Raw genomic sequence first — 8,102 nt, 5'->3', positions numbered from 1 at the left:
TGACGGAAAACGGTGAAAGAATTCAATAGAAATTTTTTAAAAGTGATTTAATATTTTCTAGGAATTAAAAACTATCCAATTAAACTTGAATATTTTCATGATTTAAAAATACTACTATAACCGCGCAATATAATATACCAAATTGAAATTTATTAAAATTAAAATTTGAATTTATTCTCTGAGATGAAAAGATCGTCGCACAGCAGATTAAATTTTTCTCACCAACAGTTTAAACTCTTCAAAGCTTTTGAAAATTATTGTTACATTTTTTGTGTCAAATTCTGCAAATTGTTATTACATTTAAATTTCACAGCAATTTGAAAACACCATGTTACCAAAAAATCCCAATTTCTCGTGATTTACCAGTTAAATTATGTACAAATCAATTCAACCCTTCAATATTCACCTCAATTATCTCCGAAAAATTCTTAAAAACTACTAAAACCCCCGGAAAATTCATGTCCTTCTATTTCCGCAGCTTCATACTCCCCTACTAATCCAATAAAGTTCCAAAATTTTTTTCACTAACGCTGAAACCCCGTGAATTCCCTCCAATTCCCCTAAAAACTTCATATTTCATAACTCTGGCTCCACTAAACCCACTCCAACATAACATTCACGAGAATCCCCCCGCGGTTTCCCTAAAATTTCAAAAAATTCCGCCGATGTCTCCGTATTTATGAACCCCCGAAAGGTCATTCTCGCCCAACCCATCAAATTCTAGTTCCATCACTGCCTCAACCATCGTCGCACACAGTATTTTTCTCACCAAAATAAAATTTTTCTCTAAAAGAAATCTGTTCCGAAAAAAAAACCACCAAAAACACTTTGAAATCACGAAAAAACATTTTCCCCGTTTAAAAAATCGTGAATATTCCTCAGTGACTCAATAAAAATCCTAATGCCCACCGATATGACTCCACAAATATAAAACCAAAGTGAACGTGCACTGGGTCGTTGAATCAATAATCGATGGGCCGGCCATTTTGAATCAGGGATTCCTCAGCGCTGGTACGGCATATGTGGACGATTCACGTTGCGCCATCGACGCTCTCCGCCATTTAAAGCAGTTCCACCATTCTCTCACTCTGGAATATCAACAAAAACTTTACGAGGTAAATTCTTAATACATTTTTTTTTTCATCCACCAATTTTTTCCCCTCCCCCATTTTTTTTCCCTCCGTAATTTTTTTCCCTCCGCGAATTTTTTTTCCTCCAAAAAAAAAAACCACATTTCTCCAACAACTGGAAACCCCATTCATCCTGTTTCACTGGTACTTTGCTATCGTAACTCGGGTGCCAATGGTTTTATGTATCTGCAGAGAACTCATTGCGGTTTACGTTGTTTGCGCTTGAATTCCTCTTAACGCTCCAGTAAATAGCTTGCTAAGCGAATTTATCAGCTCGGCGAACGAAATCTCAAGTGATTTCAGGAATTTTTAGCTACTCTTTCGACTGTTCTTGGCTGTTTTATTCTCAATTCCCCGGATTTTTCCACTGTTTTTATTCGAATATACTGCAGTGCATAAAATACTTTGGAGTGAAAAGAAATTCTGTAACGGCTCATCGTGGGCAGTAACAACCGGCCGTCTCTATCTGACAAACTTCTCGTCTCTCATTCGTAATGGTGAAATTATATTGAGAGCAATGTTGGCAATCGACAACATTAAGTTTTATTTTTTTTTATTCTGCCGGACTTTTTGGTCTTGAGTGGGGTTTTTTAATTGGGTGAAGATATGGCCGAGTTATGAAGTGCGATGAAAGATGCCGAAGTTGTAATCTTTATTGATTCGTTGACTTAAATCGCGTCGATTTGAGGATATCTAGTACTTTGACTAGTTTACCTCTGCATCCCATAATTTTCTACTTTTTGAGTCAAATGCGTAGCATTCGCTGAGTCCCTTAAGCTGTAATTTTTTGAAAATTTTGGGATCAATTTTTAGAACGATTTCATGAAAAATTTAATTTCACGCTCCTGACACGGATTTTCGCCTGTGACTGTTATTATTATTTTGGGTGGTTTGGATTAGCGTGATAATGCGAGAAAAAAGGTGATGGGCCCAGGCCCTAGTCCTGCAAAAATTTAATTTATTTATTTACTTTCATCGAAAGCTGTCGCAAGTCCCAGGGAACTCATAACTGGCCGTTACCTGGGGCCTCTAGTCAAGAATTTTATTTATATTTTTGACGATTAACAATTAATAGGAACGTCTCGATGGCGGATAATGACATGAAGTTTTTAATGTGCGGTGTCATATCATTTTAGTTCGTAACTAATTATTTTGGGAATGTTAAAGTCTATTTCAACAATTTTATTACTGAAACTTTGCACATGTGCTTAACGTGTTATAATTATGTGCAAAATGGGAGTTTAATGATGCTAAATATTCGGTTTAGTCGCCAAAGTTAATGATTGAAAAAAATTTAATTTAGGTTTTATGCGATAAAGAGTAATAGAAGCGCTTCCAAAATTATAATTTTCAACATAATAATTTTTCTTCGATTTTATCGATTGAAAATCATCACAATTCTGATCTGGGATTGAGAATATCATAACAGAGGGACGTCAACTTATTTTAATTTATGGGCGAGACTAATTTCCTACAATTTTTTCTTCCACAAATAAAAAAAATACAAAATCAGTAGCTCAGTGGCAAAATGAGATAAGGTGACTTATTTTTGATTTCAGTTGATGAGCAATATCTCCAAATTTAAGGGAGATAGCAAAATTTTTGTTATAACCTTTGTGGTAGGCCTCCCTTCACTCTACAAAAAAGGTTATGATAAAAATTTTCCTGTCTTCCATAGATTTCGAGATATTCATCAAAAACTAGTCACTAGTCAAAAGTGTTTTGACCTTCATTAAATTGCTGTGAATCGCTGATCAAAATTCTCTCATTTCGGGTTCAAATGGCTCATTTGATTCTAACGAAGTGCACTCGACTGAAATAAATAATTTTTCTGAGTGCAACATCTTAACTCGAGACGCTAAAAACGGCTAAAAGTCGCGTTCACACGTCTGGAAAAAGGAGAGAAAGGACATATCATTTTAAGACGTCCTGAATTAAGCCCCGAGTCATAAAATACTTTGTGACGGTTGCGCATGGGCAGTAACAACCGGTCGTCTCTATCTCAAATCCTTCGCTTTTTCCTCTCAACAGCGAAAAAAAAAACATTGAGAGCAACGCTGAGTCATCGGAAACATTAAAGTATTTCTTTAACTTTATCTGGAGTATATATTCACGGGCATTTAGTGACACTGCGGTAAGGTAACGAGCACGACAGGCACTGTAATAATAATGAAAAACTTATTTTCACCACTTGAAAATTACTGGGGTTGTCGTGATGATAATGAGCGAGTCGCTCTCAGAATGCAATCACTGGGCATATTCCGTCCGTCGCGTCGCGACGCCATGTCGTGAGACAACGAGCCACATACCCATGAGGAACCAGTGTCTCAGGTCGAGTGTACGTATATTTCCAGTTTAGTTGTCCCAAGAATAAGTTGTGAAAATGGAAAAATTATGACGCTAACGTACCGAGTTTATTGAATTCATTGCAGATTATCTGGTACAAAGTTATTCCAACCGCCAGCCGACCGTTAAATTAACGTGTTTTTTTTATTGAGAGTTATTAATCGGGTGATTATTTCTGTGATTTGACTTGAAAAAGGTCCTCCTTTTTCAAGGTCTTAATTTAAGAAACGATTGGTGAGATAATATTTGACAATTTTGGGGGAATTTTCCATAAGCGAAAATCCATTCGTCTCGAGATTGACATTTCAAAAGAGGTTTTCAGGTCTTAAAATGGAGTTTTTTTCTATTTTTAAGACATTTAGGCATCATAAATCACTTGTAATTATTATTCATTAATAAAGTTATCAATTATTATTATCATTTATAATTTTAGTATGTGAAATCATTGTGTGACGTTAGCACGTCTTAAATTAGGGCATTTGGAAACAATAGCCCATTCCAAAGATCAATTAGTTTCTAAACAACTGAAAATTTATGAAAATAATCCAAAGATTAAATATCACTCGCAAGAAACCTAAATGCGTCGACTTTTAAGACGTCTTAAATTAAATCTCCAATTCAAGAGTCTCTCCGGAGTCAGTTTGCAATGAAGGCACCATAAAAATACTAAAATTATCAGATAAAAAAATTAAAAAATTAAACAAAATTATCAATAATTAGAATCAAAAATGTAAATAACTCCCAGAAGTCGACTTTGAAAAAATATTAAATTAAAAACTTCCAAAAGCCGTAATTCATAAAGCGATCAATTATATTCCAATTAACATATCAGCGATTTATTGCAATTATCCCCAGTCAGAACGAAAAATAATAAAAGTATCTTGAATTCCGGTAAATTAATGGCCAAAGATGTCTTAAAAAAGGCTCTTGGAATTTACGATCCTATTTTCATCATCCATTTTCCCGTTTTCAACCAGTGCGTACATCCAGTGAGTGCTAATTGCGCCAATATCACTAACAAAACTCGTAAACTTGTGCAATTAATTGAGCAGTCCATACCTCTTTTCCAATGCTAATCATGAGTGGTAGTTGAATATCCCGACGATTGAGCTGTAATGAATTCTATAACGTTCCCACAAAATTCATGTCGATAGGCAATAATCCGATAATCACATATCGTACAGTTACTACCACAGATGTGCAGTGGAAATTGTCATTTCGGTATAACGTCACTGGACCCTGACACGATAATCGTGATATAAGACGATGGCCCCCATGAATAACGAGCTGCTGTATCATCCCATGTCTTCGTGACAATGGGGTCAGTTTATCCGGTAGATGCGGTCTGATTTGATCGACTTACGTGGCGTGAATAAATCCTAGTTGAATCATTGAGAATAACGAGGAAAAATTAATTCGAAAATCTACAAACAAAATATTTGCTGGTCGTCGGCCATTTTTGGGGTTAACTATGATTTTCATGGGTAATAAAGAAAGGGAAAGATTAGGCTGTCCAAGAGTTGAAAAATAATTGATAATGAGAAAATAATGAGATAATAGCAGGGGAAATTATAAAAATATTAAAAAGTTATAAATCACATAATGAATTATATTATATTAAATATATGATTTATATTGATATATTTCATATGTAATATAATAATTGAATATTTATGCACATATATTATGTATATCATATTATATTATTTGTTTATTCTTCGTTGATATTAAAATATTTTGAAATTAAACTTGTTTAATTCAGTTTCAACCATTTTTATTTTGAACATTATTGAACATGGATTAAATAAGAGGATCGATGGATCGATGACTAAAGAAAATAATATAGAAGTATATAAAATATGAGTTGCACTGGATTTTTTTACAGGGGGAGGACTCACATAATTGCTCTTGTGTGGAACATTTCAAATTTGATTAGAAACTTATTTCAGTTTTTAATAAATATCTCGAAATCTGGGGAAAATAACAAAATTTTCATTATCACCTTTTTTATGGCGTAATTTCAGAGCTACAATAAATATCATTACAAAATTTTCGCTATCTCCTTTCAATTCGGAGATATTATACAAAAACTCGATTCGGACATGAGTTAACGCGCCTTCTTTTAATTCAGAAAACAATAGGAAAATATTCTGACCACTTTGAACCTTGTTAAGTCATTAAATAATGACAAAACAAATAAACGTTATATTTTTTCAAGTCAACCCCATTGTAAATTCGTCAGAAAAACGAAGAAAAACGGAAAATTTGGCGAAGAGAGTAGAAAATCCTTAAAAGTTTGATATTCTAATCATGAAAGTGTTAATTAAACTCATTTGTCTTTGAAAATATTATGAAGATGCCTCACCTATCGAATCCCTTCGCAAGTAATCATCTTGTCTAACGTCCTAAATTAAGACACAATTTTTTTACTCCGCATAGGAGACTCAATTCTCCGCGTGCAAAGGCTCTAAAAAAAGTGCGAAGTGGGGATTTAATGTACCGGCTGTAAACTCACTCAGAATGTTGTACACTCGTGCTGCATAATTTACACGTTTTTACACTCTTCCACCCACACCGACATTTTGGCAAGAGTATCAGACACTCGCTAATACAATATAAATGGAGTAATCCAGTCGTCACATTCAGTGCGGATAAGAACAGTGTCAAAGTTGTAAAATGATGAGAGAAAAAATAAAAAGATGACGAGCAATGAAACTAAAATGTTATGAATAAAATAAACAAATAGACGTTGTGGTGATAACAGCCGTTAATGTCAGGCATAACAGTGAGCAGTTAAACGCTCGTTGAACACTGATTTAATGGGCAATACAGTGTGGCGTTATGGTTCTGCCCTCGGTTGCGTGGTTCAACGTCATACGATTTGGTAATTGCTGATTAATGCCAAGAGGTCGTGGCACACCTTGCTGAACCATCGGAATTACCTATAAAATTATCCGACTCTCTCGTTATTTTATGCATTTCGAGGGGGATAATAGGGGGAGAATGGGGCTTTTAAAAAAATTTCCTCTCGAACTGGGTTGGAAATTGAACTTCTATTAGGGTTAGATGGAATTCTATGATTTCATTGACTCACGGACTGACTAATGGATGGAGTTTTGAATTTACGTAATTGGTTTGCGCCACTGGAATCTGGAATTTACGTCTGCATGGAGAGAAATTTCGTAGAAAAATTCGGCACTGCACGGGAACAATATTCAATGCAAATTGAGTTGCATTTCCGTAATTAAGGAGCAATATCTAGGGGAGGAAAAATTTAAGGGATTTTATTGGGAACGTTTTGTAATTTTTATTGAATATTTCTCGTTTCTACTGTTAAAATTTCCCAGGAATTTTCACTCAATGGCATTAATTTTTTTTATAACTAAAGGATTCCTTATTTTTTCAATAATTTTCATAGAATTTATATAGATAATGTCTGCTCGTGTTAACATTTAATCACTTCTGCATATGCAAAAAATCGTATGACTATTAGTTTCCTCGAAAAAAAATTATTTTCCTTGTAAATTTCAAATAGAATTTTCTTTTCTTTGAAAGCGATGTGGAAAATTTTGATCTTGCATTTCCAAAGATTTCGTTTGTTACTGCATCTATTGTATTTTCATGTATAGTTTTTATCTAGACATTTAACAGACAATGTTAATATTGAATCAATAAAAGATTTAAGATCTGAATTGATTGCATTCTCTCCTAGAATCACCGAACATCTTCTCCTTTATCTGCTCTGTTCCTTCGTTTGCTGGACCAACCCAAAATGTCAATGGAAACATCAAATCCTTCGGTTGAAATCTCAGAAATTTGTACAATGTTGAATTGTTTCAACCAATTCGCATCGACATTCAGACGAAAGGGTCAAATCGTCCGGATAAAATTGGCCGTCCATTTATTTTCCGTGAAATGTATCAGCCAATAAAAATTTTATAGGCGACTAACAAGCTAAACACCTTGGCAAGTGTCTCCTAAAGTCCATTAGCCTCCCTCGGACACAGAACATTTCAGTCGAATGATTCATTCGACTTTACAAATACCCCCGTGGTTGACAAGATTTACGATTAATTTCAGGTGCAGATGATGGAATAGTTTTGGGATTTGGAAAGGAAAGGGGCTGAGAATAGAATGGCATGACATCTACGAGGATCAGTAATTAAAGTGCAAATTTTGACGGACATTTACAGGCTTCAATTAATTATTCTCAAACTATATCAAAGCCAATGGCCACAAAGGTGACGGCAGTTCCTGGTTTCTCCTTTGGAGCATTTCTGTCATCCGTCAATAAAAAAATCAAATGACAGCCCTTTGCTTTGCGAACCTGGCGCATGTTCTTGGTCAGATGGAGATAAGGCTTGCGGAAATTCTTCTCGTGTCTATCCAGAAAGGAAAAATTTCGATTTTCAGTCATTTATAGTTGAAGTCAGCATAATTGTACTTCAATCGAATCACATCTTTTTTTTGCAAAAAATATTGATTTTGGAATTTCGAAAATTCGATTCTTTTCGCAATCAACAAGAACATTTGGGAAGATTCGTTTTCTGCCCTTTTGCAATGATAAAATGTTGATTCGCAGATTTCCTAGAATTTCTACTTGAATTGCGTACTTACGAACCGATT

General features: G+C 34.6%; 1 long non-coding RNA gene across 1 annotated transcript; it reads left to right on the top strand.

Annotated features, from left to right (window-relative positions):
• The first annotated feature begins 941 nt into the window (after positions 1-941).
• LOC135172645 (uncharacterized) lies at positions 942-7,660 on the top strand. Its single transcript, XR_010301154.1, has 2 exons — positions 942-1,115; positions 7,557-7,660. It is a non-coding gene; the product is annotated as an uncharacterized LOC135172645 (long non-coding RNA).
• The last annotated feature ends 442 nt before the right edge of the window (positions 7,661-8,102 follow it).

Source organism: Diachasmimorpha longicaudata, chromosome 2, assembly GCF_034640455.1.
Source record: "Diachasmimorpha longicaudata isolate KC_UGA_2023 chromosome 2, iyDiaLong2, whole genome shotgun sequence".
Taxonomy (NCBI): Eukaryota; Metazoa; Arthropoda; class Insecta; order Hymenoptera; family Braconidae; genus Diachasmimorpha; species Diachasmimorpha longicaudata.
Note: the sequence above shows the minus strand (reverse complement) of the source record. Positions and strands in the feature narration are given on the sequence as shown.